The following is a 16159-nucleotide window of genomic DNA, read 5'->3' as shown; positions in this document are numbered from 1 at the left end:
CCTATCCAACAACAACATCAATAACAACAGCAATAATTACAACAATAAAAAATGCAAAGGGCAACAAAAGGTAATAAATAAATAAATTATTAAAAAATAGTGTGTGGGCAGGGGTAGATAGCATAATGGTTATGCAAAGAGACTCTCATGCCTGAGGCTCCAAAGTCCCAGGTTCAATCCCCTGCACCGCCATAAGCCAGAGCTGAGCAGTGCTCTGGTAAAAATAAAATGAAATAGAATAAAATAAAATAAAAATAAAAGTGTGAAAAAAAGAAAGAAAATGTTTTTTAAAAAATAGTGTGCAATGAACCTGGTTTAAGCCCCCAGTCCCCGTGAAGGGAAAGCCTCATGAGTAGTGAAGCAGCACTGCAGGTGTCTGTCTTTCTCTCTTTATATCTCCCCCTTTCCTCTTAATCTCTGTCTCTACCCAAAACAAATGAGTAAAATATAAAGAATTAAATAATCTAAATTATTTTAAATTTTAAAATTTAATATATACTGTAAGGGAAAACATTAAGTGAAACATGAGTCTGATTCAGGAAGGGGGAGAGGAGTAGAATGGAGGTGCTCTGAGGTCCTGGTGCATGATGGTCACCCAAGTTGGGGGAGAGCATGTTTTGCGAACACCTGTCATGGAGAGACTAGAGGTTTTTACCTATGTGTGAACTACTGTACTGTAGACCATTACCCACCCCATATTCTATTAAAAACTTAATATAGACTGTCTAAAGCAATAAAGATGGTGATGGTATTTAAAGCACAGATTCAAAGTATATGGGAACATTTCTCAGAGTGAACAAGTGTAGCCAGTTCCTCTTATCCATCCCTGTGTCCTCAAGGTCAGGCACATTGTGTGTATTGGGGGGGGGAGGTTCAGATGCATCCTTTCCATTCCACAGGTGCTGTGCCCCAGGATAAATCCCCCACCTCAGTATGAGAGCCAGACTCCAGGCTAGTTTTCTGTGAACTCTCTGGGGTGGGACTTTAAGCTGAGTTCTGGTGAGACCACTTCTTTGCCCTCTTATTGAAGACCCCTGATTTCTTGATACCTATTATTTGTCTTGGAGACCCCTGAATTATAATGCCTGTTACTTATTGATTCATTTGCTGCTCTTCTTTACTGAGAAACTATGCATAGAACTAACGAATGCAGTTACTCGTGCCCCCCTCTGGCTACAGTTCCTGCTCTCTGATGGGTATCTAGTAGAAGACATCAGTTTATGAGCAGCTAGGCCAACAGCCCCTCATCCCCAAAGCAAAAAGGCCTAAAGCTGCATGCCACAACAGACAACACTGCTGCCCTCAGACTATGGAACCCATGATAAGGGCATATTATGTTCCTAATGCATAGCCAGAGGGCTCTGTGTGTATGCTCTGATGGTCTAGCACGAACTCTGACATTTGTGTATCCCTGCAGAAATGTTTTTTTTCACTTTTTTTTTTAATTTTCCCTTTTGTTGCTAATATCTTTTTTTATTGTTGTAGTTATTATTGTTGTTGTTCTTGATGTCACCGTTATTGGATAGGACAAAGAGAGATGGAGAGAGGAAGGGAAGACAGGGGGAGAGAAAAATAGACACCTGCAGACCTGCTTCACTACCTGTGAAGTGTCTCCCCTGCAGGTGAGGAGCTGAGGGCTCGAACCGGGATCCTTAGGCTGGTCCTTGCACTTTGCTCCACCTATGCTTTACCCGCTGCGCTACCGCCCGACTCCCAGAATTGCCACCAGGGTTATTACTGGAACTCGGTGTCAGCACTATGAATCTACCACCCCCACAGTCATATTTTCCTTTTTTTTTCTTTTATTAAAATTTTTAATTATCTTTATTTATTTATTGGATAGAGACAGCCAGAAACAAAAAGAGGAGGGGTGATAGAGAGGGAGAGACAAAGAGAGGCACCTACAACGCAACTTAACCACCTGTGAAGCTTTCCCCTGCAGGTGGGGACTGGGGGCTCAAACTTGGGTCCTTGTGCACTGTAATATGTGCGCTCAACCAGGTTTGCCAACACTCACCCCCCTTTTTTTCTTTTTATTTTGTTTGATAAGACAGAGAGAAATTGAGAGGGGAGGGAAAGATAGAGAGGGACAAAGACAGACACCTGCAGACCTGCTTCACAACTAAACTTCCCCCTGCAGGTGAAGAGCAGGGACTGGAACCTGGGTCTTTGAGCATGGTAATGTGTGTGCTTAACTTGTGTACCACTGCCCGGTTCTCCAGAAATACTTTTGATGTTTCTCATCCCATGCTCTGATATAATGCAGACTTCTGTTAATATCATGAAAGAAGTCTGTTCAGGGTCACATTCAGTAAACATATTGGTATGTCTACTCTCCAGACCACTCTTAAACTTGTCAATAAGTGTCAGAGTTAACTTTTCAATCCTGAAACACATGGGAGGGAAGCCAGGATTCCAGCAACAGCCAAGTCTGCACATCCTCCTCTCTAGCCATCCTTGCCAACACCAAGACAAAGCATCAGGAGGTCACTGGGTATAGGCCAGGGTTACTGGACATTTATATTGGCTCAACCTCCCTCTCCTCCAAAGTTCCTAGCTTTGTTCTGGAAGATTGTGAGGAAAATGGAGGAGAAGCAGAGCCACCTGCCCTGGAGCTATCAGAGTTCGTTTTCCCAGCAATTCCTCCAAAGGCCTGAGCTGACAAACTGCCTCTGCCAGGTCACTTGTTTTGTTTTCAAAGAGGAAGCCCTAGAGGCCACAGGATGAGTCTCCACAGGGATGGGGGGGGGGGGGTTTGGGAAGAGCTAAGCTTTCTCCCCCCTCCCCTTCCTTCTCTCCTCTAACAAAACCCCAAGGAGATGACATGGATGACACTGTAGCGGGTGATTTATAGACTGGAAGGTGTTTGAGTGGTGTGCAGTGTTTCAGCAGCCCTTCCCACTTGCTAGAGCCTGCACAGGCAGGCTTTCCTGTGAACAGAACAGTGAAGTAGGCAGCTGGGAGCAGAGCTGGGAGTTTGCTGATGATGCAGTTCATAAACCAGTTGCAGAAGCTGTCTGAGCCTCAGTGTCTCCACCTTCAAGTGGGAAAGTTAGCAATGGCTCCTACACAGCCCAATGCATGCAGTTGGGGTGGGAGGAGGATGGGACAACATGCAGAAGGATGCTTTTTTAAAAAAGTATGGAGGGGGGCGGGCAGGCAGTGGTGCACCTGTTTGAGTGTACACATACATTACCATGAGCAAGGACCCAGGATTAAGCCCTAATCCCCAAAAGCTTCAGGAGAGGTGAAGCAAGTCTACAACTGTCTCTGTCTCTCTCCCTCTCTATCTCCCTTTCCCCTCTCAAATTATCTCTGTCCTATCAAATAAAAAAAGGGGGAAAATGGCTACTGGGAACAATGGATTAGTAGTGCAGGTGTGGAGCCCCAGCAATAACCCTGGTGGTACTCAAAAATAAAAAAAAGGAAAAGAAAATATATGTATGTGTAGAAAATATATGCTGTGTATAAATAAATATATATATATATATACACACACACACACACACACACACAGACAGCAATTTAAAGAGACAGTATTGTGTTCTTTGGGACAAAATGAAGCTGGCAGTAATTACATTTACTAATTACTTAGTAAGGAAGTAAGTGATAAACAACCTCAAGATAATTTCACTCGTGGAATATAGAGAACTGAAACTTGGAAAGAAAATGTATATATAGTCAATCCATATCTGTGACCTCTGTGGTTACCGATGGAGGAGGATGGGAGTGCAGAACTTCGGCTGTGGGAGTGGTGTGGAATTATACCTTAGGATATATCCCCAGGGGGAGGAATTGCCAGGTCATGTTCATAGCAGCACAATTTGTAACAGCCAAAACCTGGAAACTACCCAAGTGTCCAACAACTGATGAGTGGCTGAGAAGGCTGTGGTATATACACAGTGGAATACTACTCATCTGTTAAGAATGATGAATTCACCAGAGTTGGGCAGTAGTGCAGCAGGTTAAGCGCACATGGCGCAAAGCACAAGGACCGGCATAAGGATCCCGGTTCGAGCCTCCGGCTCCCCACCTGCAAGGGAGTTGCTTCACAGGTAGTGAAGCAGTTCTGCAGGTGTCTATTGTCCTGTCCAACAGCGATTACATCAATAATTACAACAAGGGCAACAAAAGGGAATAAGTAAATAAATAAAAATTATTAAAAAAAAAAAAAAAAAAGAATGATGAATTCACTTTCTTCACCTCATCTTGGATGGAGCTTGAAGGAATAAGTGAGATAAACCAAAAAGAAAAGGATGAATATGGAATGATCACACTCATGAACAGAAGTTGAGAAATAAGAACAGAAAAGGAAATGCAAAGTAAAACTTGGACTGTGTTTGGTGTATAGCACCAAAGTAGCAGACTTAGGTGCCTTTCAAGTCCTGGTGCATGGTGGTGGAAGAGGACCTAGGCTGGGGGTGAGAGTGTTTTGCAGAAAACTGAGAAACTGTACAGATGTACCAACAGTTGTATTTACTGTAAACCATTAACGCTCCCCTTTCAAAAAAAAAAAAGGAAAAAAAAAACTGCACAAGCTCAGGGGGCACTTTCTGGAATGTTACGTCACCACCGCTGTCTTCTAGATGAAGAGCCAGCCACACCACTTCAGAGTGAGAGGGTGTCCCAGACACCACTTCATGATTGTTTCCTGCAGTTCATTTGCAGCTGCTCAAAAGTCAGAAAAGCTAGTGTGTCTAGAGGCTCTTGAGTCCCCCTCAAAAGTGCCAAGTGAGGAATAGGGATGGACCCCTGCTGTGTGAAGTGAAGCATCTCTTTGGTGTTAATGGCAGCTCCATGAACACCTGTCACCCCAGACCACCCCCCCCCCCGCAAGGATAGCCACACCTGTTGAGGAAGCATCTCTCCACTGAGTCTAGGAGAATTCTAGGTGGGATTTTTCTCCAGAAGGGTAGATTTGAGAGTCTACACTGAAATGATAGATCCACTAACACTTGGCATAAGGCACTTAGAAAAAGTTGCTTGAGCCAGTGGCCCAATAGCTATTATAATCACACTCCCCAGCCCAGTCTCCCTCAGTGCTCTGAGGCCTCGGGAGGTTTTGAAGATGAAGGAGGTCATTTGATGTTGAACTTGCTACCAGTGGGTATCAAGCCTTTCCAGTGAGTCCTTTCTTCCTGGGTGCAGAGGTTAGGCATCAAAGAGATCCAGCTCTCCACTGGGCTTCAGAAGGTTGTGGGGACAGTACCATCAGGCATGGGGGCAATGCCATTGTATGAACCCGTGTGTGACCCAGACCACATTAACCTTCAATCAGTTTTGCCTCCTCTGTGGTGACCCCAGAGCCTGCCTCATATCTTGAGATGCATTGATTCCATGTCAGCAGAGACTGAATAGAACATCTCCAGTTCAACACAGAACTGTCACCAGATAGAAACAACTGCCTGTCAGGTCCCAGGGCACCTGTCACGAGAGCCCTTCCTGGAGTATATATAGCACCATCCTGTGGTTTTGTGCTAGGCAACTCTTGCCCACAACTGCTCTCTGCTCTCTGATTCATCCTTTCCATTCATGTAGGCTGGCTTTTGGGGGGTGGGAGGAGGCTGAAGTACTCTGTAAATCCCAGTGACATTTAATTGATAAATGCTGCCAGTTTCTGCCAAGCCAAAGGGGCTGAGTAGAGAGTACAAAGAAGCTAGAACACTGAGCAGCAAGACAAGTGGCTGTGCCTGCCAGCAATGGAAGAGGGACAATAAGGGATTGACTTAGCTGGCCTTCAGCCATCTTGAGTAAAGGCATGAGAAGCTGTAAGGGACAACAATAAAAACAGCAGAGCCACAAGTACTCTTAGGGCCCATCAGTCCCAGCCAGGAAACAAAGAAGGTTTGCAGTGTGAACAGGACCACAACAGGCTATCCTATCTATCTAATAAATGGAACTCTTGTTCATTATATTTGCTAATGATATATTTTTCTTTGTAGGCCCATCACTTTGGTAGAACAGTAAGTTTTATAAAGAGGATCAAGATAGCCCCTAGTTGAGTGAGAAAGGAAAGTGCAAAACTCAAGACCCATTCTAAGCAAGTATTAAAATGTACATGCATTTTATTTTTTAACCAAGTATTTTTTATTTTTTAATTATCTTTATTTATTGGATAGAGACAGCCAGAAATTGAGAGAAAAGGGGGGAGAGGGAGAGAGACAGAGAGATACCTGCAGCATTGCTTCACCACTCGTGAAGCTTTCCCCCTGTAGGTGGGGACCGAGTACTCGAACCTGGGTCCTTGCACATTGTAATATATGCGCTCAACAGGGTGCACCACAACTAGGCCCCCATGCATTTTATTTTTCAGTTACATAGTTTATATTCTTTACCATCACGGTTATCACTGGGGCTTGGTGCCTGCACTGCAAATACACCACTCCCAGCAGCCCTTTTTATTTTTTTCTATTTTATTTTGTAAAAGAGAAATTAGAGGGGGCTGGGCGGTGGCGCAGTTAAGTGAACATAGCACTAAGCAAGCGCAAGGACCAGCGGAAGGATCCCAGTTTGAGAATCCGGCTCCCCACCAGCATGGGGGGAGGGGCTTCACAAGTGGTAAAGTAGCTCTGCAGGTGTCTGTCTTTCTCTCCCTCTCTCTGTCTCCCCTCCTCTCTCGATTTCTCTCTGTCCTATCCAACAACAGCAGCAATAACAGTAACAACAGTGGTAAACAACAAGGCCAGCAAAAGAAAAAAAATAATTAGGCAAGAGGCTGAAAAGGGGTTGGGCTCTGGGGTCCTGGTAAGTGATGGTGGAGGAGGACCTAAATTGGAGGTTAAGAGTGTTTTGCAGACACCTACATGGGGAGATGAGAAATTGTACCTATGAGTCAATAGCTGTGTTGTAAAACATTACCCCCTCCAAGAAAATAAGAGAAAAAAGAAAACCTTATTTGGAAACTCACTTCCATAGACAAAGGGAACTAAATAACAAATAGAACATTCAAAACTCCTGTAAGGCTACATGAAAACCTTGCAAATGGGAGAAGATATTTGCACATGATGTTTGACATGCCAGAAATTTACGAAGAAATCATATAGCTGATAAACAACAAATAAGCAACCCCATAAAAATGGGGGGGTGAGCGGTGATGCACCTGGTTAAGTGCAAATGACACCATGCACAAGGACCAGGGTTCGAGCCCTTGATCCCCATCTGTGGGGCAGGGGTGCTTCACAAGTGAAGCAGGTCTACAGGTGTCTACCTTTCCCTATACGTCTGTATTTCCATCTCTCCTTCCGATGCCTCTCGTTTCTGTTCAATAAAATAGAAAAGGGAAAAAGCTGCCAGAGCAGTGGATTCATAGTGCCAGCACCGAGCCCCAGCAATAACCCTGGAGGAAATAAATACAAAGGAAAAATATAGGCAAAAGAACTGAGCAGATATTTCTTTAAAGAAGACACAGTGACCCAGTGACATTCAAGACAGTCTGGGATATAAACTCCTCACTTGGGTAGTGTCATTGCTTTTTTGGGTTTGAGCCTGACCCCTGTCCCCAAGAGAAGCTTCACTGATGTGGTACCTTTCTCTTTATCTATGTTAGTCTCTCTTTCTCTCTCTCTCTCTTTCTCTCTTTGAAAAAGCTAAGCTGGAGCTGTGAAGCCCCAGTGGCAAAAAAAAAAAAAAAAGTATATTAACATATATGCAAAAATAAATACATAGTTTGAAATGCATGTGGAGCCAGGCAGTGGTACACACAGTAGAGTGCACACATTACGATGCAGAAGGACCCATTGGTGCTGAGCAGCTGTGTTCCAGACCTGCTGTAAGTGACCCCACAGTGGCAGTGTCTCCATGGGTCTTGGGACAAATGTGTCTGTGTCCTTCTCTGTTGGGCTCATGAAAATATCTTGTTGCTACTTGTGTGTTTGGGGAGATGCCTGTGCTCTTCAGGAAGGCTATCCACTGCTATAGTTGTCCACAGGGCTCAGGCTGCCAAGGGCAAGAGTGGCTGTAATCTGACACCTTTACTCTAAATCTGGAAGTAGGGAGACCAGACTGCAGGGTGCATCTGGTTGAGTGCATGTTACCATGCACCCAGGTAGAGCTCCCAATCCTCATCTGCAGAGGGTGAGTGGGGGAAGCTTCATAAGCATTGAAATAGTGCTGCAGGTGTCTCTCTCCCTCACTATCACCCCTTCTCAATTTCACTATCTCTGTCAACTTAAATAAGCAAAATATTTTTAAAATCTGGAATTAGTGATATTTGTACCTAGAGTTTCAGTCTTTCATTTCTTCTGCCTCACCACTCTGAACTTATTTAGAGAGACAGATAGAGTCAGAGAGGGGCCAGGTGGTGGCACACCTGGTTAAGCATACATGTTACAGTGCACAAGGACCCAGGTTCAAGCCCCTGGTTCCCACCTGCAAGAGGAAAACCTCACAAGTGGTGATGTAGTACTGCAGGTATTTCTCTGTCTCTCTCCCTCTCTATCACCCCCTTCCCTTTCAGTTTCTGGCTGTGTCTATCTAGTAAGTATATAAAGATAATAGAATTTTTAAATAAATAGAGTCAAAGAGAGAGGAAGAGACATCACAGTGTCAAAGCTTTCCCCAGTGTCCTAGAACTCCCACATCAAGAGCTGGGGAGACAGTGTAATGGTTCTGCAAGACTTTGATGCCTGAGGCTCTGAGGTCCCAGGTTCAATCCCCAGCACCAGCATAAACAAATGCTTCGCAGCATATCTATATCTATCTTTTACTTTTCTCTCTTTCTTTCTCTCTCTCTATTGCTCATTAAAATAAGATATGTATTTTTTAAAAAAAGAATTCCCAAATAGTGTACCAGGGGCATGAACTTGGTCTTTGCACATGGCAAAACAGACACCCTACCAGGTGAGTTCTCTCCACAGTTCCCAGTCTCAGTCTCTTAAGGCTCACTGACTCCTTACTCTCTCCCTTGGCGTGGGTGGGAGACATGTGTGGACAGGTGCTGGAAGGTGTGCCCCATGACATCTGCTCTGCTGTCCTTCTACACCTGCTTTCCTGGCACCTTCAACCTCAGGATGCCTCCCTTCTCTTTACATGTGCACAGGTCTCCATGAATGTGAAAAGATGCAAATAGATACAGATGGCAAAAGTACCTAGTTCTACTCACCAGAAGTTCCTTAGACACACCAAGAGAGTAGATAAGGAAATGTGGATGTCTCCAAGACACCAGCTAACTTATGCAAAAAAAAAAAAAAAATGTTGTCCAGAGCAAAATAGTCCAAAAATAGGGTGCTCCACATTTTTTTTGAAGTGTGTTGTGAACAATGGAGTCTACAGAACCCAGGATTGTTTCTGCAGGCCAGCTTTCATTGTCTCCTGTTGTCTTGGCAACCATCCCTGGTTGCCTCAGTCATCAGTCAAGTGTGAAATTAAATGACAATATAACAAAGTAGCAAAAATAAGAAAATAAAGGTATATGGTGTTTGGTTGAAAGAGGTAAGGGAAGATTAAAGAATAGCTCAGCTCACTGCACTAAAAGGGAAAGTAGGCTCAAATTTTTCTCCTACATATCATCAGTGAAACATATGGAAAAGTCAGACTTATTGCAGCTATTCTTCTTGACTAACAGAGAAGAATATAGAAGATTAAAATAGTCTAATGTTTTATCCCATTATATAGCTAGGGAAGAAGTTAAGACACAAAGGTCTATGTAAACTTATAAAATTAAATGATTGGAGAAAAATAGGACAATAAGATACCCATTTCTCATTGCCTCACCTGACTTATCATATATAAAAATTCTCCCTTTTGTCTTACCTCCCTTCTCACTCATTCTGGAGAAAAATACTACTAATGAAAGAGAGAAAAGAAGAGAGAACAAAAGCATCACTCTGGCACATGTGAATGCCTGGGGTCAAATTTGGGACCTCATGCTTGAGAGTCCAACAATTTATCTACTGTGCCACCTCCCAGGCTACCCTTCTCACTCTTAGAGTTTCACCTTAAGAAAATGATTGTGTGGAATCCAGGAGGTGGTGCAGTGGATAAAGAAAGTACTGGACTCTGAAACGTGAGATTGGGAGATCAAATCCCTGTATAACATGTGCCACAGTGATGTTCTTTCTGGTCCTCTCTCTCCTGTCTCTTTCTCTTTCTTCTTTCCCCTACCTCCTCTACCCCACTCCCTCACTAGTAAATAGACAACCATTTAAAAGGAATGGAGGGTGGGGTTAGGCGGTAACGCAGTGGGTTAAGTGCACATGGTGCAAAGTGCAAGGACTGGCTTAAGGATCCTGGTTCAAGCCCCCAGCTCCCCACCTGCAGGGGGGTTGCCTCACAGGCAGTGAAGCAGGTCTACAGGTGCCTCTTTCTCTCCCCCTCTCTGTCTTCCCCTCCTCTCTCCATTTCTCTCTTCCCTACCCAACAACAATGACATTAATGACAATAATTACAACAATGAAAACAACAAGGGCAACAAAAGGGAAAATAAATAAATATGTTTAAATTTTAAAAAAAAGAATGGAGGAAAATGATCAAAGATAAAATCAGTAATATATAAACTAACAAGTCTAGAAAGAGAAGACTGATGGTTCCCCATTTTTCAGAATCCTGCATTCACAAAGTCAGTAGCCCTGACAGTACATGCTACTTTGTCATTCTTCTTTTTTTAATTTTATTTATTTATTTGATGGGACAAAGAATTTGAAAAGGGGAAGAGGAGATAAAGGGAGAAGGGATAGAGAAAAAGAGACACCTGCAGCCCTGCTTCACAGGTCCTAAGGCTTCTCCCAGCAGGTGGGGGCCAAGAGCTTGAACCCAGGGCATTGTGCATGGTGATATGTGAACTTAGCTGTGTGTGCCACTGCCCTGGTCCCCAGGTTGTCATTTTTCATCACTGTGCTCTTACAGCACTAAAGGAAAAACATGGAGTGGGTTTCACAGACTGTTTGATTAGCTAAAGCACTGAAGAATTTCTTGTCACCGCGTCCAGCATTGAGTAAAGTCAAATGATAAACCTGAGAGAAGGAATGAGAGCTAAGGGGGTAGGGAGGACTGTGCCAAAGACTCTAACTTTATTTCTGAGTATCTAAGATTTATACAGAAGGCAAGCTGTTCTACACACAATACAAGATTACACAAGGTCTCATGATTTACTGGCAGTAAAGATCAATTGGTTACTGTAAAGATCAAGTGGTTACTGGCATTTGCTTACTTCTACATACTATTTTATGATTATTCAGCAGCCGATTATTGTTCCCTAAGATTAATTTGTCCTGCCACAATCAGCAGAGCACAAATGGGAGAAGCAGCGTTCCACTCAGAGGCCATGGTATTCTTTTTCCATGCCTCCTCTTGGCAGCCTCATTTACAGAGGGCCTGATGGAGGCTCGCCTTCTGGTGGTCCCCTACAAGAACTGAAATGCAAGTGAGCCCAAAGGAAACAGATATGGCAGGACTGTTACTGTAGCTGATCTCCTGGGAATGCATCCTTCCAGATGACCTTGGGTTGGTGGACTGCTCTTCTATCCAAGGATAAGGCATCACACATCTGCCAGTACACGATGTGCTTTCAAATCTCTTATTCCTCAGAAGCAGCATTGTGTGTGTGAGGCTGTGGGTTAAAAGCCATCCATAGGCATAATTATGGCAAGGAGCCAGTCATTTAACCTCTCTGACTTTCAGAGTTTCTCTCTCTGCCCCAAATTTATAAAATGGAGCTTCTGAGTCAGGTAACCTCACAGGCCCTTCCATCCCTTGAGCACAGACCCTCCTGTCTCATTCCACACAGGATGAGGCATCTGCTTGTGCATGACTGGAATCTGTTCTGCTTGGGCTAGAGGGGAGGAGAGGACACAGCTTTTGTAAAAGGACAGGAGCTGGGAAACTCCAAGTCTTTCTTGACCTGAATCTCCTTCTTTCAGAGTAGACTTTCCATTTCTATTATGTTTTTTTATTTTAAAAATAGCTAAAGATTTTTTTATTTATCTTTATTTTGGATAAAATAAAGAAACAGAAATTGAGAGGGGGAGGAGAAGATAAAGAGGGAAGAAGAGGGGGCCAGATGGTAGCACAGTGGGCTAAGCGCACATGACACAAAGCTCATGGACTGGCATAAGGATCCTGGTTTGAGCCCCCGGCTCCCCACCTGCAGGGGGGGTCACTTCACAAGCACTGAAGCAGGTCTGCAGGTGTCTATCTTTATCTCCCCCCTCTGTCTTCCCCTCCTCTCTCCATTTCTCTCTGTCCTATCCAACAACAATGACAACAACAACAACAATAATAATAATAATAATAATAAGGATAAACAAGGGCAACAAAAGGGAAAATATAGCCTCCAAGAGCAGTGGATTTGTAGTGCAGGCACCGAGACTTAGTGAAAACCCTGGAGGCAAAAATACTAATTAATTAAAATAAATTTTTAAAAAAGAGGGTAGGAGAGATTCCTGTTGAGCTGCTTCACTGCCTGAGTCCCCTCCCCCCCCACAGATGGGGCTTGGGGAACTTGAACCTGGGTTCTTGTGCATTATAGCATGTACACTTTACCAAGTGTACTACCACCCAGCCCTGTTTGTTTATTATGGATAGAGACAAACTGAGAAGGAAGAAGGAGATAGAGAAGGAGAGAGACCTTGTAGCACTGCATGACCACTTGTGAAGCTTCACCATTGTAGGTGGGGACCAGGGGCTTGAATCTGGGTCCTTGTGCATGGTAATGTGTGCAGTCAACCACCACCTGGCCCCTAGATTTTCTGTTTTCTGTGTGGCCACAAATCCTTTCCTGGCCTTATTGATATTTCAGATGAGACTGAACAAGAAATAAAGGAACTACTTCTGGATCATCACCCACAGTCAGACTATCCACAGATATTTCCCACAGTCCTTCTTTTAGAGAAAAATGATTGAGGCACCATTGTATTATGGTATGATACTGGTTTCAGGTGAACTAAATTAAAAATCAACATTTAGTGTCCAGATGCTTACTATGCACAAAACCTAGGTTCAAGGTTCTAGTCCCCTCCTAGAGGAAGAAAGAGTCCTCATGAACTGGAACAATGATATGGGTGTCTCTTCTCTTAGTCTCTTTCTTCCCCTTTATTTTTACTTTTTTCTCACCTTCTATACATAAGAGAAGGACTAACCATCAGGAATAATGGAGGTATGCAGACATCAAGCCCCTGTCCTGATTTATGCCCCTTCCACAAGTCTCCTGGCCTGCCTCCTCCCATTCTGGAAACAACTAATTGTTCTTACAGTCCAAAAGTTTATTGTTTTATTTAGTCCATATGTTTGCTTCTGTAAAAGTATTCTCTTTAATCAGTGAAAAAGAACCATATGAAGCTCATCTACATACCCCAGTTACTGAGGCTCCTAGAGGAAATGTGACAAGAAAGCCTGTCTTAAGATGAAACATTGACAACACCTTGGGAAACCGAAGTGGGTAAATTGAAGGTTTTATTAGAGGCTTTCTTTTGTAAATACAAAAGCCAGTCATGGTGGATAATGTTCATAGTTAATCAAATCTGGCTGTCTTTACAAAGGAAAGATTTTTGTCATCTGGTTCCTTAAAAATAAAGAAATTAAGAATGTAAAAACCTGGAGACAAGATCTCTGTGTAAAGGAAGATGCTGCTCCCAGATATAATTGAAAGTATCATCTGTTCAGAATAAGTTATCTCAAATGGTCCATTCATTTTTTTTTTTTTTTATTTTAGTGAGAAAGATACATGGAGAGAGACCAGAGCACTACTCAGCTCTGGCTTATGATGGTGCTGGGGAGTGAACCTGGGACCTTAGAGGCTCAGGCATGAAAGTCCTTTTGCAGAACCATTATGCTGTCTTCCCATCTCCCAGCTCCATTTCTTCCACCACAAGTTTTCTTTTGTATTCAAATAAAGGCAGAGAGAGAGAGAGAGAGACACCACTGCATCAAAGCTTTCAATATGGTGGGGGCAGATGTGAGGGTGGTCAGGCTGCAACCTCTGTCACCCCATTGATCACCAGGATTGATTCAGCTGATCTGGCTGGCTAGGCAGGTGTCCCTTTCCTCCTCACCACACCATGTACATCCCTCCCAAAGCTGCGTATTTGGCCAAAGAGGACGGCCCTCCCTGAATAGAGATGGATGGTTTTCAGTCAAGGGTATATGAGTAGCTGCGCTCCCTTGCTAGAACCTCCAAACAAGTTCTCAAATATGGTGGGGGCTGAGAGCTTGAACCCAGGTCCTTGCGCATGGTGATATATGAACTCTGCTGTGTGTGCCACTGCCCTGGCCCCAGATTGTCATTATTCATCACTGCGCTCTTACAGCACTAAAGGAAAAACATGGAGTGGGTTTCACAGACTGTTTGATTAGCTAAAGCACTGAAAAATTGAATGCAAGTGAGCCCAAAGCTCACTTTTTCACCTTTGCCAGCCCACAGATCTCAAATGCAGCAAATACTCTGATAATAGATGTAGTGGACTTTCTGGCACATGTGCTCAAGGGACTCATTATCTAAGACAGGCACCAACATCCACAAGCCATGCACCATCTGCACTGTGGACGGCAGGGGTGGAGGAGACTAGGGGAGACCAAAGGTAGCTGTCTCAGCTTGGGGGTGCTGTGGAGACCACTCAAAACTAACCCATGAGCTTTGTCTTTGAGAATGAATAGCAAAAACCTGCAACAAAGAGATCATGGAGGGCATTTAGGATAGACATGTGTCCCCTTTCTCCTCACCATTCCATATACATCCCTCTCAAAGCTATGTGCTTGGTCGAAGAGGACAGCCCTCCCCGAATAAAGATGGATGGTTTTTGGCCAAGAGTAATAAGAGTAGCTGCCCCTCCAGAGCCCACACTCCTTGTCTTTGTCTCCTGTTAGGACAGCAGGACCAGCTGGCCTACATGAGCTGTATCCTCAGGTATCCAGCCCTTTGTCTTAAGTCATGGCCTGTCCATGGGAGCCCAAGCAAGGAGCATAGAGGAAGAGTGCTAATGAGGTCAGGGTTCTTATTCTACCAGTTTTATGGGGTTGTTTTTTGTTTATTTGTTTGTCTATTGGGGTGTTAATAATGGCTTATAGTATGGTCTTTAACACATAGGCACAAATCTTTCAGCCTCTCATCTCCCCTTAATTGGTGTCTAGGAGACACACCAGGACCCCAGTGTCCCTTGAATCCTGTGCTTTGGCTTTACTCCTGCACTTCAAGATAGTTGCCTCTCAGTCTAAAGAGAGACCAAAAATCATGAGCAGTCCTTTCTTTGGAGTCCCAGCTAATGCACCCTCCTGGAAAGCCCTAGCCAGGTGTGGCATGCTGCCACTGCAACTGATCCTGCCTAGCTCCAGAAGCCTTCAGGATCCTCTCTTCCCCCATCAAAACTCCGTTACCCTAACCGGTCCTGATAAAATCTGAATGGTCCCAGGGAGGAGGGCAAAATAATGACAGGGCACAGAAGAACCAGATCGATCATCCGATGCTTTAGTCTCAGCAGAGCTCAGCTTATATAGTGAAGCAATAACAGTGATTTTAGTTCTTAGCTTAGACAGTAAAACATGTTAGCATAGTGACCAAAGTTCAACTCAGTGAAGTAGTGAAGACATAACAGGAACTTTTGTTGACTTTCCCTTCACCCAGCTGCAGCCTACACTAAAGTTCAGAGTAACCTTAGTCTGTCTGCCAATGATATCTATACCACCTGTGTGATTGAGTCCATGGGAAAGAGCAAGAGGTTCTTGGACTTTATCTACAAGAACTGTACAGACCTTCTTTGAGGTGACTGTACTATGTTGCTCTATCCAATGTCCCCAACACTACCCCCACACATCCCACCATTCCGCTTCCACCTCCCATCTGCTTGTGAACCCCTGTGTCAACTTGACTGCAGCATCTCTCCAGGCTGGAGCCCTGCCCGGCACAGCATTCAAGGGTGAGCAAAGACAAAGAGAGGAAAGGTTCTTGTAAGCATGGAAGTGGTAGTTCAGAGATTCTGGAATCTAAGCAACTCGGCCTGTGGGCAAGAGAAGCACCACAGGTTTGTGGACTAGTATTTTAGGTGGCCCCAAACAGAATCTGCAGGACCTGCTTTGCTGTGATATGAAGGATGAGCTGGAAAGAGAATTGTGCAGGGTAATAGAATTAGGACTCCAGCCTCCTCCAGTCACAGGTGAGGTTCCAGATTTTGTTGGGGGACTTCAGTCCCCTTCCTCTGGCTCTCCAGCTCACCATTGGCTGTTTGGTGGTGTC

This window comes from Erinaceus europaeus, chromosome 10 (genome assembly GCF_950295315.1).
Source record: "Erinaceus europaeus chromosome 10, mEriEur2.1, whole genome shotgun sequence".
Classification (NCBI taxonomy): Eukaryota; Metazoa; Chordata; class Mammalia; order Eulipotyphla; family Erinaceidae; genus Erinaceus; species Erinaceus europaeus.
Note: the sequence above shows the minus strand (reverse complement) of the source record.